Source organism: Somniosus microcephalus, unplaced genomic scaffold, assembly GCF_052327205.1.
Source record: "Somniosus microcephalus isolate GS21.2 unplaced genomic scaffold, FLI_Smic_1.0 unresolved_chr2, whole genome shotgun sequence".
Taxonomy (NCBI): domain Eukaryota; kingdom Metazoa; phylum Chordata; class Chondrichthyes; order Squaliformes; family Somniosidae; genus Somniosus; species Somniosus microcephalus.
Window position 1 is genome coordinate 33,362,723 of NW_028225180.1, and position 23,185 is coordinate 33,385,907.

The window sequence follows — 23,185 nt, forward strand, 5'->3', positions numbered from 1 at the left end:
AGTATTGTGAACTTTCTAATGGTACATCTATAACTCGATTGTAAATTAATCAAACTTTGTTTACAGTTTACAAAAGAGGAATATTTTCTTGGTGATCATGCTCTAGTGGCAAAAGTGTCATTAACCAGAGGACAATGACTGAAGGTAATTGGGAAAAAAAGGCAGATTTAAGAGGGAAAAAAATTCGGCAACGAGTTGTTGTGATCCGAAATGCACTGTCTGAAAAGCTGGTGGAAGGAGATTCAATAGTATCTTTCAAAAGGGAATTGGAGAAATACTTGAAGGAGAAAAAATCGCAGGACAATGGAGAATGAGCGGGGAATGGGAATATTTGGATAGCTCTTTCGAAAAACCAGAACAGGCACGATGGGTTGAATGGACTCCTTCTATGCTGTATGATTCTGTGATTATCTGAAATGGTGTTATATTTCAATAGAGATCTAATATATGGTGAATTAGTGGATATCTCACTGATTAAGGCAGGATCCCACATGGTACGAAAGGTGCGCAAGTTTCGGATATGATGTTGCGAACACCAAATCTGATTTAATTAAATGAGCACCACAGCACGTTCAGATATTACCCGAACATACAGCCCGCTGCCATATATTACCATTCTATTTAGCACAGCAGAGAATGTATTGAGAGACTGTGCCTATTAATTGATCAAATTCAGTATACGCTTTTTCTTTTAATTAATATTATGCCACATGCCAGTAAAGCAGTAGCTGTTGATATTGTTATTTAACTGTTTCGATGAATTACCTGAGTATTTTACATATGTGTAGCACGGGCACTAGCTGATGGATGCCTTCATCTTGTACACCACAACGACCGAGATTCAGCTCTTCTATGAATTCAACGGCCATTAATGCAGTTGAAAGAACCGCACAGTCAGAAGGTTTAAGAGGGCACTTTGTGAATTTCATTACCTTTATCGGTGTTAATGCGGCCTTCATCAGTTTTATGTCTCCAAATTCAAGAAAATAATGCAATATCTTTAAGAATGTCCTTTGGCTTTGCCCATCTTCCAAGTTCTGAACACGTCTTTTGACATTTTCTGTGAGCCAATCCGACACACACGGGAATGCTTCAGAAGGACGTTTCTCCAATTTAATTTCAAGCTGATCGGTTGAATTCCGTGAGGAGAGACCGACGAGAAAATGTGCAAATATATTGAATCTCTCGTCAATGCACGTGTACCCTTCATTGAGCAATACTGTCAGTCAATTTGCTGGTGCGTTTAGACGTTTCATAAGTGCAGCGACAAAATCCTGCACAATGAAGTGAGTGAATGCATAGACAACAGTACACAGACCTTCGTCTCGAATCTCCCTCATAAATGCAGAGATAACATTGGAAAGTTCAAGTCTGTGGCGATGGGTTTGCTCTTCAATAAAAACGGTTTTGTTGCAAACTCCCTTGTAGGCTAACTCGCCCAGTTTCAGCAACAGGTCAGGAGAGGTTTCTGCGTAACAGCCGCATCTCTCTAAAAGAATTGTGACATACACGGAGACAACCTGTGTGCTGGTTGGGACGGACAATGATCTGTTCCCCTCTCCTTGTGTCCTCTGTGACTCTAATAATGAAGCGAGGACCGAGCAGTACAGAGGGTTATAGCACATGGTGTACAATGTATCATTCTGCTCAATGTACTCGATTACATCTGTCGCATATTTTTCATCAACATAACCGCGAAAATATTGCTTTATTTTCTCAGAGTTGAAACCCAAGATTTCGACCGTTGCAATTCTATTTGCCTTTTCCAGAGACTCCAGCTTCCATGGCCGTCGTGTGATCAGTACTGAGCAGCCTTTGAGCAGCTCACCATTTATGAGGCAGCGCACGATGTCTGAAACTTCACAGCAGCACTCGGGATCGAAACATTGATTTTGGGAGGAGTCGTTTCTCTGATTTGTGAAATCGATGGTTTGCCGGAATTCATCTAAATCATCAAATATAAACAATATATTTCCGGGTTCTTTTAACAAAAGTTCCAACTCATTTTCGAAATCGGGGTAGGAATCCAGGATTAGAATTTTTAGACATATATTGACTTTTGTTAAATTTAAGTTCCGAAACTTAAAAGGAAAGACAACTTTAAACTGTTGGTATATTTTCCCTGTGGCCCAATCATGGATTATCTTCTGTATCATGATGCTTTCCCAATCCCTGCGGCTCCAATTACCGCAGTTGTCCCGGACCTGCCTGTTATAGCGAAACTCAACAATTCATCTAACTGAATCTCTTCCAGTTCTTTCTCGATGTTTTTCCTCTGTAATTCTCTGCGCTCTCTACCTCGGAGCTTCAGTTAATTTTCTACCAGTCTCCGGTCACTCAGGGAAGCAACAATCCTTACATCAGTATATTTTTCATCCAGAAAACATCTTTGAGATCTTTCTTTTCCTGTTTTGTCTGTTAGTTTCTGGTTCTGTTTGCAGAGAGTTTCTTTGTGCTGTAGTTCTAGCTCTTGAATGTGAACAACGTCATTGGTGTAGTCATTTTAATTCAGGAGACAAAAACTTAACAGATCAGTGCTATGAAGGATAAACTAATCGTCAAGAAATAAAAGAAATATCTAAAATATCTCAGCAATGAGTGATCACTTAATTATGTTACACTTTATTGCCCAAATACTCATAGAATAAAAAAAACAGAATTTCTGAAGTGCCAGGAAAATGTAGCATGAAGCAAGCTTGAGGATTGTGGGCCGTTTTCTGTTGGATTTTCAGCTTCTAGTAATGAAGATTTCACAACTTCGATATAAATTGCAAAGTAAATCTTGCTTAATTTCACAGCTCAGTTTGGGTTATGAACGACTCCTGTTTTCATCGTGTAACAAACGATTTTGTGGAACCGTGGATCTGGGCAGTAAAGGAATTCCTTCATTATATTCTAACCCCAGGGATTCCAATTGTTCTGATTCTGCTGCTCAATGCTTCAACCGTTAGACAGATTTTAGTGTCAGCGGAGCCCGCAGCAGTCTTCTGCGTCAGAGCAGTGGGGAGATTTGCAGAGACTAAGAGATGGCGAACAGAAGGACTCCATCATTTTACTGTTTGTTATGTTGGGACATGCCATATTGTTATGGGCTTTATGGTGCATTATATTTGGTGGATTATGTGGGGGGTTTTTTGGTATCAGTCTGTGTAACTAGTTAGTTTTTTTTACAAAAATGTTGCTATTCTCTTCTATATATATCTGGACATACACCAAAAATATTATATATGCATAAAAATAGAGATGTAAACATACGTTAGTATCAAAATATGAATTTACAATATTTTGAAGTGCAGTGGAGATTTCTTGCAATCTCGTAATGTCCATGTTAAAACCTCCGCTCCAAATAGGCAAACACATTTGCCCAGAAATTCGGGTCTCCAAGGGGTACTCACCTGTCAGCCCAATGGAATTGCCGGTTTCGTGCATGCACTGGGCATGCGTGGGAAATCGGCACTTCCGTTTACCTGAAAGAAGGGTTTGAGAGGTGGAACGAATGCGCAGGAGAGGCAGCGCGTGCGCATTGAACTTACATTTTTTTTCCAGGTTTTTCTGCGAGGGTAAGTCTCCAGGAGTTACACTTTTAAAAAGCAGGTGGTGAATTCATTAAAATTAAAACATTTTTTCCACAGGTTTATTATTTTATGTACAATAACCCGGTTAGAAAATTTAATTAATTTTTTCATAAATTTAAATTACTGTTTAAAATAGTTATTTCATGTAATTTATAGTTATTTTTAAAATGTGATTAAAATATATATATATATTTGAAGATTTAGTGATGTTTTGGGGCTGTCAAACTTATGAATGAAGCATTCCCTGCTACCATTGGCTCTCCATGGCCCACGTGATCCCAGGGGACGAATCGAACTAACTGCACCCCTGAGATATGCAAGCACAGCGCGCTGGCAGTTGGAGGATGTCCAAGATCAGAATCCCACTCGGGCCCACAGCTCAACGGCTGGCGCACAAGGTAAGTGCAGGTCGGGGGCTTGCACCCGCGGGAAGCCCCCGACCCGATTTCTGGGCCATTATGAGACCAGAGCAGAACACAAACGGCATCAAGACAGGCCGCCCGTTATTCTGTTCTGTTGGTTAATGGAAGGGAACATAGAACCGAGCACATAACGGGCAGCAGATCTGATACCGCCCTTTTTACTTACCCACCCAATTCAATTTTCACCCAAATTGAGTTAAAATAACCTGCTTCATAATAAGTCACAACCAGTCAACTTGCCTGCATTCACCGCCACGTTGATGCATGAAGAAATTGCATTTCGATAAGATTACTAAAATTGGGCATGTAAATTGTGCGATGTCATTAACGTTTTCTGAAATAAGTCGAAATAATTCGTAGTGACCTCATTATACTTTGTGATTGTTTGGTTATATTTGAAATTATTTTCAGATGCCCACGCGTGTGTACGAGGTGCGTACGCACCCGTACGGGCCTCCCAATACCAGTTTCAGGCATTCGAAGCGCATGCGCTGAAAACCGGCACTTTCGATCTGTCAAGAATTCTCAAGAGAGGGGTCTCTGTGGGTGGAGAGTTTCGCTTTCTGCAAAACTCCGCCCGCTGAAATCCCTTAAAAATATTATGCCTGATAAAAGCATAAGAGTTTAAAAAAGTTAAAACAGATAAAAAAATTAACTCATTCATAATTTAAAAATGCTTTTAAAAAATGTAAATTCAGTTTTAGCCCTTAAAAAATATATTTTTTCAAAAAAATGTTTGTTTAAAATGTTTAATATCATGTAATATTAATTCACTTTAAATGTGATTTTTCAAAATGTATGTAATGTTTTAGTGTGGTTTTTAATGTGATCCCCATTCATACTTTTGACAGGTCTATGCAGAGAGACCTATCAAATTTATGAAGGGCGTTCCCTTCTTTCTGGTTCGCCTGGCCCAGGTGATCCCACGGACGCTTGCCAATAGTGGAGAGGCCCAGGAGCGGAAGTGGCGGGACTTCTGGAGCCAGCAGGTAATATCATAGATTTTTTTCTGATCGGAGGCATCTGCAGGCAGGAAGCCTCCGGTCGGAATTTCATGGCCATTGTATTTATAGAGTTGTCAAGCATAAGTTACATTGGGGAGAAATTGGCAATGGGCTGGGACGCAAAACATATGGACCCAGAAATTCGGGTCGGAGGCTTACTGCGGGCGCAAGCCTCCAACCTGCACTTACCTTGCATGCCAGCCGTTGAGCTGTGGGGCCCCGTACGATTCCAATCCTGGGCCTCCTCCAACTGCCGGCGCGCAGTGCTTGCGTATCCCAGGGTCGCAATTAGTTTGATGCATCCCCTGGGATCACGTGGGCCACGGAGAGCCAATGGTAGCAGGGCAATGCCCATTCATCAAATTGACAGGAAGAGCTGTCAAAACCTTAAATACTGCAAGCCCCAAAACATCACTAAAACTTCAAATATTTTTTTTAAATCACATTTTTAAAGTAACGATAAATTATATAAAATAACTATGTTAAACAAAAATTCTAATTTTGAAAAGAAATAATTACATTTTCTAACGAGGATAAAAATAAACTAACCTTTCTTTAAAGTATTTAAAAACAATAAACCTGTCGAAAAAATGTTTTAGTTTTAATTATTTCACACTTTCCTTGTTAAAAGCAGGCCTTGCGACTGCTTTTTACATGTCTAACTTCTGGAGACATACCTTCCTGGAGAAACCTGGATAAACAACGTAAGTTCAATGCGCACACACTGCCTCTCCTGGGCATGCGTTCCACCTCTTAACCCCTTCTTTCGGTGGAACGGAAGTGCCGGTTTCCCACGCAAGCACAGTGCATGCGTGAAACCGGCACTTTCGTTGGGCCTACGCATGTGTACCCTGTGTGTACTCATGCGTTGGGACCCGAATTTTGGGCCATGGTATTGCATCGATCGCCTGTTATAAGCTTTGCCCAATATTCAGATCCATTGACTTTAACAGAACGAATAATCTGGCATGTGCTGGCATGGTGCGAAAATGTGATTAGTCCTGTTTGTGTACTTGCCCGAGTCGAACTTTACCGTCACAAACTTTAACTTAATATCAACTTCCCGCCATAAAGAATGAACTTTGTTATTCTGAAGTTAAAGCAGATTTGGATACCACCTACCTTCTAGATTACTTTCTCCCTCTGTACATCTGATCAGTATATCTGACAATGTTGTTTTTAGATGGGGTTTGGTCTTCTGCACTTGAAAAAATATGATAAACATTGTTCTTCGTGCCCGAGCAACCTTTTCCAGCACGGTATAGAGAATGATTTGGGAGATATCATTTCTGCCGTGGCTTTCAGCTAAGATTCTGATTCTCTACAAAAAAACATATACAGGTAGACTATCCTTTATCCGAAAACCTCGGGACCAGCCGAGTTTCGGATAAAGGAGAATTTCGGATTTCGGAAGGTGGGTCGGCGGGGGTCCGCGGGGGCGTCGGCGGGGGTTCGCGCGCACGACTTACGCTGACGCTCAGCGTAAGTCAGTCGGGGCCGGCGGGGGGGTTGTCGGGGCTGGCGGGGTCGGCGGTTGTCGGGGCCGGCGGGGTCCGCGGGGGGGTCGGCGGTTGTCGGGGCTGGCGGGGTCGGCGGTTGTCGGGGCCGGCAGGGTCGGCGGGGGGTCGTGCGCACGACTTACCCTTTATCTGAACTTCCGAAACCGGAACCCTCTAAAAACCGAAGGTTTTTTCGTTCGTACGCACGACTTACGCTGAACGAAAAAACCTTCGGTTTTTAGAGGGTTTTGGTTTTCGGAAGTCCGGATAAAGGGTAGTCTACCTGTATTGCAATCAGATTTAATTAGAAGTAATTCGCAAAATCGGATAAGAACCGTCTTTTCCCTTTTTTCATTTCCTTAGGAGCTGGATGAATAGAAATGCTCAGAATCGGGTGTTAATGCAGAAAATTCGCCATTAGCCAGACAGGAGGCGTGAAATACATTGTGAATTGAGTAGAAACAACACGAACTCATGTAGCAGAACATCCCAAGGCGCTTCAGGGGAGTATTAACAAATAACATTTAACAACAAGCCTCAGAGGGAGATATTTGGACAAGTGGTCATAGGGTACATTTTAAAGAGCGTCTTAGAGGAGAGCGAGTTAGAGATTTAGAGGGGGTTAGGGAGAGAATTCCAGAGGTTAGTGTCTAAACCGCTGAATGCATGGCAGTCAACGGTGGAGCAATAAAAATGGGCGATGAACGCAAGAGGCCAGAATTAGGCGAGCGACGGGATCTCGACAGGATCTAGGGCTGGAGAAGGTTACAGAGAGAGAAACGGGCAGCGTTGAGTCAGCCAGGGCGACTGGATTTTCTGTCATTATAACCAGCAACTGACTGATGGAAAAGGGTAAAGTGCCAAATAAAAATGAAAAACCACGATAACAGCTTTAGGATTCGACGGAACTCAATAATTATTGCTTGTTAACGACAATAATATTATGGAAAGCTGAGCCTGGTTTTAGAAACTCAGATTGCACAAGTTGACAACAATAAAGAATAGGTCACAAGGTGTTGGCCAGTGTTGGCCAGTTGGGTAAATCTGGCTGAAGCGAATCAGTGGCCCATTTTACTTGCGTCTGTCTTTCTGTTCCTTTTACTTCAAGGAGTTTTCCATTCATTCTAATTATCACCTTGATTCATCGAAATAGCAGCAATAGCTTTTCAGTTAATCCTTCGTCCTCTATATGAACCATTCGCTTTTCATCCCTAAGCAGCTCTGTTCTTTGTCTAACTATTTTCTTTGAAGTGTATATGGAATGTGATCATTGTCTCGAACTTTGTTACCGGTCACTCATTGAGCTGTTAAATGTTCACTATATTACCTAGGCTTCCTTCATTTGTTTCGCATAACAAGCCCTACACGCCTGCAGTCAATTTTAAAATCTAGTGTTTATTTCAGTTTCACTGCACCTCCCAATAATTTTAGTTTGTGCTGCACCCCTTTCATTCCCGAGTAATTAGTGTATCTTGCACTGATCATATCCTCCTTAACATAAAACTGAGCTGATAGGTTACCCTCGATGAAATTAATTTTTTTGCTTTGAAATGTTTATCATTTTGTTTGTCACAAAACCTTTTGTAATAAATATCAATCCTAACGTTATCATTGTTAAATGTTTCACTACCCTTAATTCACCTACTAGCCTCTGCACATTTTTAGAAATGGACCAAACGCTCATTCCTTCCTTGTTGTCGTAAAATCATATCTTTCCAAATAATGTGCTGGACACACTGCAGGCACCATGGCCTCTATTCCTTAAGTATATTACTTTTATACTTTGCATATTTAAAGTATCCGAAGTTATTTACTGCTTTTGCTGCATGTTCTCCAATTTTTCTATATAAATCTGCTTATGTTCCTTTTCCACTATTTGGTATAAGTCAAGGAACGCCTTATAGACAAACAGTTCTATTAATATGCTGTCACCCCAAACTTATGGATTTATATTTTGAATCATTCTTTATATTAGTCCTGAGTTTCAGTGCTGCAACTGAATCTGTTATTAATGACTTTCACTATTCGCATTCATAGAAACAAAGAAACATAGAAGATAGGAGCAGGAGTAGGCCATTCGGCCCCTCGAGCCTGCTCCGCCATTTAATGCGATCATGGCTGATCATCCTAATTCAGTACCCGGTCCCTGCTTTCTCCCCATACCCCTTGATCCCTTTAGCCTTAATAAAAATATACAACACCTTCTGGGTTATATTTAATGAATTGGCCTACACTGCCTTCTGTGGTAGAAAATTCCAGAGGGTCACCACTCTCTGGGTGAAGAAATTCCTCCTCATCCCTGCCCTAAATGGCTTACCCCTTATCCTTAGACTGTGACCCCTGGTTCTGGACTCCCCGGCCATCGGGAACAGCCTTCCTGCATCTACTCCGTCTAGTCCTGTCAGAATTTTATAAGTTTCGATGAGATCCCCTCTCATTCTTCTAAACTCCAGCGAGTACAAGCCCAATCGACCCAATCTCTCCTCATACATCATTCCTGCCATCCCAGGTATCAGCCTGGTGAATCTTCACTGCACTCCCTCCATGGCAAGAACATCCGTCCTCAGATAAGGCCTGTTAGAATTTTATAAGTTTCAATGAGATGCCCTCTCATTCTTCTAATCTCCACAGCTTATGTTACCGTGATTTTTTGGTAAGAGGGCAATTTAGCAACCACTCCTGCCCTTATATAAGGCACGTCCATCATCTCATTATATCTTAACCGCAGACAAACTTGAAGAAAACAAAATCAAAATACTGTGGATGCTGGAAATATGAAATAAATACAGAAAATGCTGGAATTATCCAGCAGGTCAGGCAGCATCTGTGGAGAGAGAAACAGAGTTAACATTTCAGGTCGATGTCCCTTCGTCAGAACTGGATAAGCTGGAGACGGGACGGGTTTTTTAGCAAGTGCAGCGGCAAGGAAAGGGGACGGGGATTAAAGAACAAAAGGGAAGGTCTGTGATAGGATGGAAGGCAGGAGAGATTAAGAGACATTAAGGATGATGGTGCAAGGCAAAATGAGATGGTAATGGGACAAGTTAAGAAACAAAAGACGTTACTAGATGAAATGTAAATGGCACTGGCAGATTGAAAGACAGCTGTCATGTGAGAGAGACAAAAAATAATTGGAAAAAATGATAGGGGCAGAGGTTATTGTTTGTACTTTTGAACTTTATGTTGAGTCGAGACGGCTGTTAAGTGTCTAATCGAAAGATGAGGTGCTGTTCCTCGAACTTCATTGGAACAGTTTAAGAGGCCGGGGATGGAGAGGCCAGAGTGTGAGTGGAGCAGAGAATTAAAGTGAGGGGCGAGCAAGAGCTCCTGGTTACCCTTACGGACTGAACAGAAGTGTTCCGCACAGCGGTCATCCAATCTGCATTTGGTCTCCCCAACGTAGAGGAGACTGCATCATGAGAAGTGAATACAGTATACTATATTGAAAAAGTACAAGTAAATCGCTGTTTCACCTTCATCTAGAGTCATCTGTTGTTTCTTAACTTGTCTTATTACCATCTCCTTTTGGCTTGAATCATCTTTTGTCTCTTCATCTCTCCTGCCTTCCTTCCTATCACAGACGTCCCCTTTGTTCATTCTTTCACTCTCCCCTTTCCCTGCCCCTGGACTTGCTTAAATCCTGTTCCATCTCCAGTTTTATTCCAGTACTGACGAAGAACGTTAACTCTGTTTCTCTCTCCACAGATGCTGTCCGACCTCCTGAGTATTTCCAGCATTTGCTGTGTTCATTTTTTACATTGAGATCAGGCCATCTTAGATTGGGTATTATGTAATGAGAAAGGATTAATTAGCAATCTTGTTGAACGAGGCCCCTTGGGTTGGAGCGATCATAATATGATCGAATTCTTCATTAAGATGGAGAATAAAGTAGTTGACTCAGAGACTAGGGTCCTGAATTTAAATAAAGGAAACTACGATGGTCTGAGGAGCGAGTTGGGCAGGATTGATTGGGGAATGTCACTCAAAGGGTTGACTGTGGATTGGGAATAGCAAACATTCAAAGACCACATGGATGAACTACAGAATTTGTTCATCCCAGTTTGGCATAAAAATAAAACAAAAAAGTTGACTCAACCATGGCTAACAAGGGAAATTAGGGATAGCATAAGATCCAAGGAGAGGACATATAAATTTGCGAGAAAAAGCAGTAAACCTGAGGATTGGGAGCAGATTAGGATTCAACAAAGGAGGACAAAGGGATTAATTAGGAAGGGGGAAATTGAATATCAGAGTAAGCTTGCAGGGAACATAACAACAGACTGTAAAAGCTTTGATAGATATGTGAAGAGAAAAAGATTGGTGAAGACAAGCGTGGGTCCCTTGCAGTCAGAATTAGGGGAATTAATAATGGGGAACAAAGAAATGGCTGACCAACTAAATACATAGGGCTAGATTTTCAGTATAGACAGTTTTGGGGCGCTAACCTTAGCGCCCGCCCGAAGTTAGCGCCCGCCCCAAAGTAGCGCCCCGTTGCCGGAAATTCAGTGGCTTCGCCCTAAGAGAGTGGTGGAGCGCTTAAAGAGGCATTCCACTCCTACCTTTAGGCGCTAAGCCGGCAGTCCAGAGGGATAGCGCCCAGGCGGGGCGCAGCGCGGGTGCGGTCATTTTTGCACTGACAGCAGACCCCGTGGTGCCGACCAGCTGTTAAAGGGGGAAGGGACGAATTGGTCTGCTGCCATGCCCTGCACACTGCAGCCTTGCAAAGAGGCCTCAACACTGCTGCTCAGCCCCAGGGAGTCATGGCAACGCCAGAGAAGGCCCGTCAGCGTGCCCTGCGCTTCTCAGAGGGTGATCTGGACATAATGGTCACAGCTCTGGAGGTGAGGCGCAAGATCTTGTTTCCAGAGAGTGGGAGGAATCCAACCCACCATGACTACACCAAAGCCTGGAAGCAGATCGCCCAGAGGGTGACGTTCACCGGCGATGCCCCCAGGACCCACAAACAATGTCGTAAAAAATACAACGATCTGACCAGGATTGTGAAGGTGAGTAGCCTTTCCAGTCTCCTCCTCATTCTTGCATGTACACCTGACATGATGGGCAAAGGGAGCTGAAAGTCCTATTGGCCAGCCCTCAGCCAGCAGCATTGGGACAGTCATGAGCATCAAATGGCCATTCGGCACTCTACACTTTGGCCAAGCTATTCCACCATGGGAGGCAGTGCACAGTACATCAGGGCTTCACTCTGTCCAAGCTATTCCACCATGGGAGGCAGTGCACAGTACATCAGGGCTTCACTCTGTCCAAGCTATTCCACCATGGGAGGCAGTGCACTCTACATCAGGGCTTCACTCTGTCCAAGCTATTCCACCATGGGAGGCAGTGCACAGTACATCAGGGCTTCACTCTGTCCAAGCTATTCCACCATGGGAGGCAGTGCACAGTACATCAGGGCTTCACTCTGTCCAAGCTATTCCACCATGGGAGGCAGTGCACTCTACACCAGGGCTTCACTCTGTCCAAGCTATTCCACCATGGGAGGCAGTGCACACTACATCAGGGCTTCACTGCGCACTTACAGCCCGTCCTTTCTCTTGCAGGCTAAAGTAGCGTTTAATCGCCAGGCCCGTGCCAGGGGTGGCCGCGCCAAGCTGCAGAAGCTCACTCGGCTGGAGGAGCGCGTGTGTGTGCTCATGGGAGCCCGTGTGATTGTCCCCACAGCGTGCAGTGTATCCGACCCTCCACTGCCCGGCAATGGTAAGGACCTCGCCTTTTGGCCCTCTCGCGTCGCACTGGCCCATCCGAGCTACCTCCTTTGCCACTGTCCCACCAATTCGCTGAATCCCACCAGTCCTAACTCCCTCGCTGACGCCGTCTCCTCACTCTGAAGCTACTCTTGTGCATTCCTGCTTTCAGCTGGTGACGACCAGGACCCTGAAGCTGCCAGTGACAGCACCTCCAACCAGGAGGAGGAGGAGGAGCAAGCCGGACCTTCGGGGGAACAGTCACGTCCCGCAGGAGAGGAGGAAATGCTTGACACCTCCTCACTGGACGAGTGCCTGGAGGAACTGTCGCAGGGCAATGCAGCTTCTGGGACCAGTGGCGTCCAGCCAACCAGCAGCCGTGCGCGTGGTCCGCGGCCTTCCCCCCAAAGGGGGGGAGGATCAGAGGGGAGTGCTGCTGATCGGCACACTCGCCGCCACCAACGCGGCAAGGGTCCCCTAGTTCGGCCCCCTCCTCCCCAGCGGGAGAGTCGCGACTCCAGTCCGGACACCTTCACTTCGGAGGAGGTGCGGAAGCTGGATAAGATGGCCGACGACTCGGACCGGCGCCACACAGAGCTCATGAGCGTGGTGGGGCACATGCCTGAGGCCATCGAGTCGCTGGCGACCAGTGTGCGCGAGTTCGGGGCAGCAACTGCCGCGAGTGGCCGCATGCTGACTGATGCCGTCAAGACCCTGGCGGATGTGATGCGCGCGCACACCAGGACCACAGGGGCACTCACTGCTGCCACATGCGCTGTCTCAGGCAGGCATCGCCAGGGCAGCCGCCGCGCTGGACCATCCCAGCAAGCCGCCCCTCGGCTGATTGCTGCGGATCCTGCAGTGCTGGCCCGGCCGAGTGCCACCGCATTGATAGTAATCAGTGCATAGCTTTGTTTTAATATAATCCTTTCATTAGTTGGCTCACGGTTCAGAGATACATGCGCTCCCAGTATCTCGATGTTTAATGTAGACACGGCGCCCCCGCCGTCACCAATATGTAGCCGTGTGTTTAAATTCCCCCGACATTACACAGTTCCTATTGTGTGTGTTTGTTTTCGTCTGAGCACGCCCCGACAACTTTTTAAAAATTGGCCTGATTCTATAGAGTGTAACTGGAAAAAATAATTAAAATATTTACATAAAGCAGGCTACATGGTAAACAACCCTTCATTCTTTTATTACAGTGAAATGATCCTTTATATTACATACATAGATACATAGAAGATAGGAGCAGGAGTAGGCCATTCGGCCCTTTGTGCCTGCTCCGCCATTTAATGAGATCATGGCTGATCCTTTAATTCAGTATCCCGTCCCCGCCTTCTCTCCGTAACCCTTAACCCCTTTTGCCCGTAGAAATATATCTAATTCCCTCTTAAATATATTTAATGAGCTGGCGTACACTGCCCTCTGTGGCAATGAGTTCCACAGGTTCACCACTCTCTGAGTGATGAAATTCCCCCTCATCTCTGTCCTAAATGGTTTAGCCCTTATCCTTAAATTATGTCCTCTAGTTCTGTTCTCACCCGCCAAGGGAAACATTCCTTCTGCATCCAGTCTGTCTAGACCTGTCAGAATTTTATACACTTCTATGAGGTCCCCTCTCAATCTTCTAAACTCCAGTGTGTACATCCCTAAACTACATAGTCTCTCCTCATAGGTCATTCCCGCCATTCCTGGTATCAGCCTGGTGAATCGCCGCTGCACCCCCTCCATGGCAAGAACATCCTTCCTCAGATGAGGCGACCAAAACTGTACACAGTACTCGAGGTGTGGTCTCACCAGTGCCCTGTACAGCTGCAGCAAGGTATCCCTGTTCCTGTATTCTAACCCTTTTGCTATGAAGGCCAGCATACCGTTTGCCTTCTTGACCGCCTGTTGCACCTGCATGCTCGCCTTCAGTGACTGGTGTACAAGAACACCCAGGTCTCTCTGTACTTCCCCCTCTCCCAATCTATTGCCATTTAAATAATAATTTGCCCTCCCGTTCCTGCACCCAAGGTGGATAACTTCGCACTTGTCCACATTATAGTGCATCTGCCATTTATCCGCCCAATCGCCCAGTCTGTCCAAATCGCTCTGGAGCTTCCTGGTCTCTTCCTCTGAGCCCACCCCACCTCCTAGTTTAGTGTCGTCTGCAAATTTGGAAATGCTGCATCCGACTCCCTGATCCAGGTCATTAATGTAAATTGTGAACAGCTGGGGGCCCAGGACAGATCCCTGTGGTACCCCACTTGTTACTGCCTGCCATTCAGAAAATGAGCCGTTTATTCCAACTCTCTGTTTTCTATCTGACAGCCAGTTCCCTATCCACGCCAAAACTTTCCCCTTTATCCCATGAGCCTCAATTTTCCATGCTAATCTTTTATGTGGGACCTTATCGAAGGCCTTTTGGAAGTCCAGGTACACCACATCTACTGGCTCTCCCCCATCTATTCTACCAGTTACTCCCTCAAAAAATTCCAATAGATTAGTCAAGCACGATTTACCCTTTGTAAATCCATGTTGACTCTGTCCTATCCTGTCCCCATTTGCTAAGTGCTCCGCTATTTCATCCTTAATGATGGACTCCAGCATTTTGCCCACAACTGATGTAAGGCTTACAGGTCTGTAATTACCTGCTTTTTCCCTACCCCCCTTTTTGAATAGTGGGGTAACGTTAGCTACCCTCCAATCCATCGGCACTGTTCCCGAGTCTAATGAATTCTGAAAAATCATCCTTAGTGCATCCGCTATCTCTAGGGCCACCTCCTTCAGTACCCTAGGATGCATGTTATCAGGCCCTGGGGATTTGTCCACCTTCAATCCCTTTAGCTTCCTTAACACCATATCCTTAGAGATATTGATTTGCGTCAGTTCCTCCTTTGCCAATGTCCCTATTTTTCCCGATATCCCAGGGAGGTTTTTTGTGTCTTCCTTCGTAAAGACTGACCCAAAGTATGCATTTAGTTGATCTGCCATTTCCTTATTTCCCATTATATATTCCCCCGTATCTGACTGCAATGGACCAACTTTGGTTTTCACCAGTCTTTTCCTTTTGATATATTTATAAAAGCTTTTGGAGTTAGTTTTTATATTTTCCGCCAGCTTGTTTTCGTAAGCTATTTTGCCCCTCTTGATCATGCCCTTTGCCCTCCTTTGCTCTATCTTAAACTGTTCCCAATCTTCCGCTCTGGCGCTTTTTTTGGCTATTTTATACGCCCTATCTTTGGATTTTATGCTGTCTCTAATTTCCCCTGTTATCCACGGTTGAGTCACCTTTTTAGATTTCCTTTTATTCCAGATTGGTATAAACAATTTTTGCAATTTTGTCATTCTATCTTTAAATGTTTGCCATTGTTTATCTACCTCCAGTCCTCTCAGGAACGTTGTCCAATCAGACCTACTCAGTTCCCGTCTCATGGCATCATAATTCCCCTTGTTTAAATTCAGGACCTTAGTCTCTGAGTCAATTTCTTCGCTCTCCATTTCGAGTGAGAAATCGATCATGTTATGATCGCTCTGACCCAAGGGTCCCCGTACAACAAGATTACTGATTAGTCCCTTCTCATTGCACAGTACCCAGTCCAATATAGCCTGTTCCCGAGTTGGTTCCTCGACATATTGATCCAGATAACCATCCCTTAAACACTCAAGGAATTCCTCCTCCTCATTATTTTTACTGATTAGGCTAGTCCAATCTATATGTAAGTTAAAGTCACCTATGATGACAGCTGTGCTCTTATTGCACGCTTCTCTAATTTCCCTCGTGATGCCCTCCTAACCTCTATTTTACTATTTGGAGGCCTATATACCACTCCTATTAATGTTTTTCGCCCCTCGCTATTTCTTAGCTCCACCCATATAGATTCTGTATTAACTGAGTTAATATCCTTCCTTTCAATTGCATTTATCCCCTCTTTTACTAGCAATGCTACCCCTCCTCCCTTTCTTTTTTGTCGATCCTTCCTAAATACTGAATACCCCTGTATGTTAAGCTCCCAGCCCTGCTCACCCTGCAACCATGTTTCCGTAATCCCAATTAGATCATAATTATTAACCTCTATTTCCACAGCTAATTCATCTACCTTGTTCCTGATGCTTCTCGCATTAAGGTATAAAACCCTCAGGCTTTTTTTATGCTCACATTTTTTATGAATTAGTTTGGCCCTTTGTTTTTTGTTCCTCACCCTTTTACCATTTATTTCTGTCTGCCTTTCACTTTCCTCTATTTCACTACATAGGTTTCTAGCCCCCTGCCATACTAGTTTAAATGCTCCCGAACTGCTTTATCAAAAATTACCCCGAGAACATCAGTTCCATCTCTGCACAGGTGTAGACCGTCCCTTTTGTATAGGTCACACCTACCACAAAACTGGTTCCAATGCCTCAAAAATTTAAAACCCTCCCGCTTACACCACTGCTCAAGCCACGTATTTAGCCTAACTATCCTGTTCTCTGTACTCTTACTAGCACGTGGCACTGGTAGTAATCCAGAGATTACTACCTTCGAGGTCCTACTTTTTAGCTTGGCTCCTAACTCCCTAAATTCTACTTGTAGGACCTCTTCCCTTTTTTTAGCTACGTCGTTGGTACCAACATGTATCACGACAACTGGCTGTTCCCCCTCCCCCTCCAGAATGTTCTGCACCCGCGCCGAGACATCCTTGACCCTTGCACCAGGGAGGCAACATACCATCCTGGAGTCTCGGTCGCGACCACAGAAACCCCTATCTATTCCCCTTACAATCGAATCCCCTATTACTATAGCCCTGCCACTCTTTTTCCCTCCCTTCTTTGCAACAGAGCCAGTCATGGTGCCATGAGCCTGGCTGCTGGTGCCTTCCCCCGATTCGTCACCCCCCCCGACAACAGTACCTAAGACGGTGAACCTGTTGCTAAGGGAGACAACCCCAGGGGATTTCTGCACTACCTTCCTGCCCTTGCTCTGCCTTTTGGTCACCCATGTACTGTCTACGCTGGCCTTAACCTGCGGTGTGACCAACTCACTAAATGTGCTATCCACACCCCTCTCAGAATCGTGGATGCTCCAAAGTGAGTCCATCTGCAGCTCAAGGGCCGTCAGAATTTGCTTTTCTTCTGCAATGTGCTGATTGTGTAGCAGCCTGAAAAATATTAAGATGCTGAAACAATATTATCAGTAAGGAGTATTTTGTTACCTGTGTGCAGCGATATTGTTAGACTTATTCAAAACAAAAGTTTTTACTCGTATGATGGAAACAAATTCTCCAGAGAAAATGAGTTTATTTATTTCTCGTTACAAGTACAGTTATTAAGTAAAATATGAAAACATATTTTAAACGTGAAATCACATTTAAATAGTAAATAATTAACAGAACATCACCTGATTTCCTTGAGATTTGCACTACGCTGTATGAGACTACGCAATGACTGAACAGACTTGTCCATCAATCTGTTGGCCTGTTCTCCATCCTGATTATCTTTACTGAGATCCAGCTCCATCAGTGAACCATTTACACGGAGAGCAGAGACAAGATTTTCCACATAATCATCTGTGAGACCGTTAGATTTTAAACTGCCGTGATCGAAAAAATAAACAGAGATTATATAAAAAACAGGCACGTTAAATTTTCGCCACTTGCAAATATTTACTGTGGAATTCCAAAATCACGGGTGGATTCCTGTTCCCGATGTATGCATGACTTCCCCCTTTCTAAATGACTTCGGTCATAAGGTAAATTGAATAATGAGATTGACTGATCATCATTAACACAGTAATTAGTATTAGTATACATACATGACTCGCTTTTGGTGCTGTTCGATATTTTCTTCAAAATTACTCAGTCCAGCCTCTGTATTTTACAATCATGATTCGTTAGAACGGCAGAGAGCCGTTTAACTCCCGAATCTCCCAGTTTAATCTCATTGAGTCTAAACAAATAAACAAAAACATTAATGGATGTTGAATAAATCATCAGACAGGAAATATTGTCAATTAATAATATATTTAACGTGGGACACTTTGGACAGCCAAGAATATAAAACACTTAATTCATATTCAATTCTATGATTACCTTAAGTTAATTGCATACAGGACTTGTGGTAAAATCAGTGGCTATCAGAGAGTGTGGTTGCTGAACCCAGAAGTTACTCTAACGCCCGTGTTCAAGTTTTAACCATACATTATAAAACGGTTACATGTAAAGTAGGCACTGCGTAGTTGACAGTTTACATGCTTTAAACTGGTGATCTGTAACGAAGAGGAATCCCCGACAAAATGACTCTCATAGCACAATTTCCTTCATTAAAAGGAGAAGTTAGGGTAAATTTGGGGACCGTCCCTCCGAACTTGTTTCTATTTTAGGAACGTTATCTTTTTGAAGCACTGAGGTTCAAAATGCAGTTAAATCATTCTCAAGTCTATTGGAGAATCCACTGATGTGGATTGTAACAGATCACTCGAATGTGCATAAGAACAGGTAGAGAGACATCTCCACTATTTTCTATCTCTCCCGACCTCTGATGATGCGTTGGCACAGCAGTGCCGCTAGAAAGAGTATTCAGGAGTTGAGGAATGGCAGACAGGAGCCCAGATCTATCTGTCTTAGTTGGCAGCATGTGTTCAACAACAACGTTATTAGTTCCGCAAATCCGCTCGGATCCAAGTATTGTGAACTTTCTAATGGTACATCTATAACTCGATTGTAAATTAATCAAACTTTGTTTACAGTTTACAAAAGAGGAATATTTTCTTGGTGATCATGCTCTAGTGGCAAAAGTGTCATTAACCAGAGGACAATGACTGAAGGTAATTGGGAAAAAAAGGCAGATTTAAGAGGGAAAAAAATTCGGCAACGAGTTGTTGTGATCCGAAATGCACTGTCTGAAAAGCTGGTGGAAGGAGATTCAATAGTATCTTTCAAAAGGGAATTGGAGAAATACTTGAAGGAGAAAAAATCGCAGGACAATGGAGAATGAGCGGGGAATGGGAATATTTGGATAGCTCTTTCGAAAAACCAGAACAGGCACGATGGGTTGAATGGACTCCTTCTATGCTGTATGATTCTGTGATTATCTGAAATGGTGTTATATTTCAATAGAGATCTAATATATGGTGAATTAGTGGATATCTCACTGATTAAGGCAGGATCCCACATGGTACGAAAGGTGCGCAAGTTTCGGATATGATGTTGCGAACACCAAATCTGATTTAATTAAATGAGCACCACAGCACGTTCAGATATTACCCGAACATACAGCCCGCTGCCATATATTACCATTCTATTTAGCACAGCAGAGAATGTATTGAGAGACTGTGCCTATTAATTGATCAAATTCAGTATACGCTTTTTCTTTTAATTAATATTATGCCACATGCCAGTAAAGCAGTAGCTGTTGATATTGTTATTTAACTGTTTCGATGAATTACCTGAGTATTTTACATATGTGTAGCACGGGCACTAGCTGATGGATGCCTTCATCTTGTACACCACAACGACCGAGATTCAGCTCTTCTATGAATTCAACGGCCATTAATGCAGTTGAAAGAACCGCACAGTCAGAAGGTTTAAGAGGGCACTTTGTGAATTTCATTACCTTTATCGGTGTTAATGCGGCCTTCATCAGTTTTATGTCTCCAAATTCAAGAAAATAATGCAATATCTTTAAGAATGTCCTTTGGCTTTGCCCATCTTCCAAGTTCTGAACACGTCTTTTGACATTTTCTGTGAGCCAATCCGACACACACGGGAATGCTTCAGAAGGACGTTTCTCCAATTTAATTTCAAGCTGATCGGTTGAATTCCGTGAGGAGAGACCGACGAGAAAATGTGCAAATATATTGAATCTCTCGTCAATGCACGTGTACCCTTCATTGAGCAATACTGTCAGTCAATTTGCTGGTGCGTTTAGACGTTTCATAAGTGCAGCGACAAAATCCTGCACAATGAAGTGAGTGAATGCATAGACAACAGTACACAGACCTTCGTCTCGAATCTCCCTCATAAATGCAGAGATAACATTGGAAAGTTCAAGTCTGTGGCGATGGGTTTGCTCTTCAATAAAAACGGTTTTGTTGCAAACTCCCTTGTAGGCTAATTCGCCCAGTTTCAGCAACAGGTCAGGAGAGGTTTCTGCGTAACAGCCGCATCTCTCTAAAAGAATTGTGACATACACGGAGACAACCTGTGTGCTGGTTGGGACGGACAATGATCTGTTCCCCTCTCCTTGTGTCCTCTGTGACTCTAATAATGAAGCGAGGACCGAGCAGTACAGAGGGTTATAGCACATGGTGTACAATGTATCATTCTGCTCAATGTACTCGATTACATCTGTCGCATATTTTTCATCAACATAACCGCGAAAATATTGCTTTATTTTCTCAGAGTTGAAACCCAAGATTTCGACCGTTGCAATTCTATTTGCCTTTTCCAGAGACTCCAGCTTCCATGGCCGTCGTGTGATCAGTACTGAGCAGCCTTTGAGCAGCTCACCATTTATGAGGCAGCGCACGATGTCTGAAACTTCACAGCAGCACTCGGGATCGAAACATTGATTTTGGGAGGAGTCGTTTCTCTGATTTGTGAAATCGATGGTTTGCCGGAATTCATCTAAATCATCAAATATAAACAATATATTTCCGGGTTCTTTTAACAAAAGTTCCAACTCATTTTCGAAATCGGGGTAGGAATCCAGGATTAGAATTTTTAGACATATATTGACTTTTGTTAAATTTAAGTTCCGAAACTTAAAAGGAAAGACAACTTTAAACTGTTGGTATATTTTCCCTGTGGCCCAATCATGGATTATCTTCTGTATCATGATGCTTTCCCAATCCCTGCGGCTCCAATTACCGCAGTTGTCCCGGACCTGCCTGTTATAGCGAAACTCAACAATTCATCTAACTGAATCTCTTCCAGTTCTTTCTCGATGTTTTTCCTCTGTAATTCTCTGCGCTCTCTACCTCGGAGCTTCAGTTAATTTTCTACCAGTCTCCGGTCACTCAGGGAAGCAACAATCCTTACATCAGTATATTTTTCATCCAGAAAACATCTTTGAGATCTTTCTTTTCCTGTTTTGTCTGTTAGTTTCTGGTTCTGTTTGCAGAGAGTTTCTTTGTGCTGTAGTTCTAGCTCTTGAATGTGAACAACGTCATTGGTGTAGTCATTTTAATTCAGGAGACAAAAACTTAACAGATCAGTGCTATGAAGGATAAACTAATCGTCAAGAAATAAAAGAAATATCTAAAATATCTCAGCAATGAGTGATCACTTAATTATGTTACACTTTATTGCCCAAATACTCATAGAATAAAAAAAACAGAATTTCTGAAGTGCCAGGAAAATGTAGCATGAAGCAAGCTTGAGGATTGTGGGCCGTTTTCTGTTGGATTTTCAGCTTCTAGTAATGAAGATTTCACAACTTCGATATAAATTGCAAAGTAAATCTTGCTTAATTTCACAGCTCAGTTTGGGTTATGAACGACTCCTGTTTTCATCGTGTAACAAACGATTTTGTGGAACCGTGGATCTGGGCAGTAAAGGAATTCCTTCATTATATTCTAACCCCAGGGATTCCAATTGTTCTGATTCTGCTGCTCAATGCTTCAACCGTTAGACAGATTTTAGTGTCAGCGGAGCCCGCAGCAGTCTTCTGCGTCAGAGCAGTGGGGAGATTTGCAGAGACTAAGAGATGGCGAACAGAAGGACTCCATCATTTTACTGTTTGTTATGTTGGGACATGCCATATTGTTATGGGCTTTATGGTGCATTATATTTGGTGGATTATGTGGGGGGTTTTTTGGTATCAGTCTGTGTAACTAGTTAGTTTTTTTTACAAAAATGTTGCTATTCTCTTCTATATATATCTGGACATACACCAAAAATATTATATATGCATAAAAATAGAGATGTAAACATACGTTAGTATCAAAATATGAATTTACAATATTTTGAAGTGCAGTGGAGATTTCTTGCAATCTCGTAATGTCCATGTTAAAACCTCCGCTCCAAATAGGCAAACACATTTGCCCAGAAATTCGGGTCTCCAAGGGGTACTCACCTGTCAGCCCAATGGAATTGCCGGTTTCGTGCATGCACTGGGCATGCGTGGGAAATCGGCACTTCCGTTTACCTGAAAGAAGGGTTTGAGAGGTGGAACGAATGCGCAGGAGAGGCAGCGCGTGCGCATTGAACTTACATTTTTTTTCCAGGTTTTTCTGCGAGGGTAAGTCTCCAGGAGTTACACTTTTAAAAAGCAGGTGGTGAATTCATTAAAATTAAAACATTTTTTCCACAGGTTTATTATTTTATGTACATTAACCCGGTTAGAAAATTTAATTAATTTTTTCATAAATTTAAATTACTGTTTAAAATAGTTATTTCATGTAATTTATAGTTATTTTTAAAATGTGATTAAAATATATATATATATTTGAAGATTTAGTGATGTTTTGGGGCTGTCAAACTTATGAATGAAGCATTCCCTGCTACCATTGGCTCTCCATGGCCCACGTGATCCCAGGGGACGAATCGAACTAACTGCACCCCTGAGATATGCAAGCACAGCGCGCTGGCAGTTGGAGGATGTCCAAGATCAGAATCCCACTCGGGCCCACAGCTCAACGGCTGGCGCACAAGGTAAGTGCAGGTCGGGGGCTTGCACCCGCGGGAAGCCCCCGACCCGATTTCTGGGCCATTATGAGACCAGAGCAGAACACAAACGGCATCAAGACAGGCCGCCCGTTATTCTGTTCTGTTGGTTAATGGAAGGGAACATAGAACCGAGCACATAACGGGCAGCAGATCTGATACCGCCCTTTTTACTTACCCACCCAATTCAATTTTCACCCAAATTGAGTTAAAATAACCTGCTTCATAATAAGTCACAACCAGTCAACTTGCCTGCATTCACCGCCACGTTGATGCATGAAGAAATTGCATTTCGATAAGATTACTAAAATTGGGCATGTAAATTGTGCGATGTCATTAACGTTTTCTGAAA

At 43.3% G+C, this 23,185-nt stretch overlaps 2 pseudogenes; both read right to left on the reverse strand.

Annotated features, from left to right (window-relative positions):
• Positions 1–960: 960 nt before the first annotated feature.
• LOC147092435 (NACHT, LRR and PYD domains-containing protein 3-like) lies at positions 961–10,097 on the reverse strand (annotated as a pseudogene).
• A 7,466-nt stretch (positions 10,098–17,563) lies between these two features.
• LOC147092436 (NACHT, LRR and PYD domains-containing protein 3-like) lies at positions 17,564–22,277 on the reverse strand (annotated as a pseudogene).
• Between the last annotated feature and the right edge of the window lie 908 nt (positions 22,278–23,185).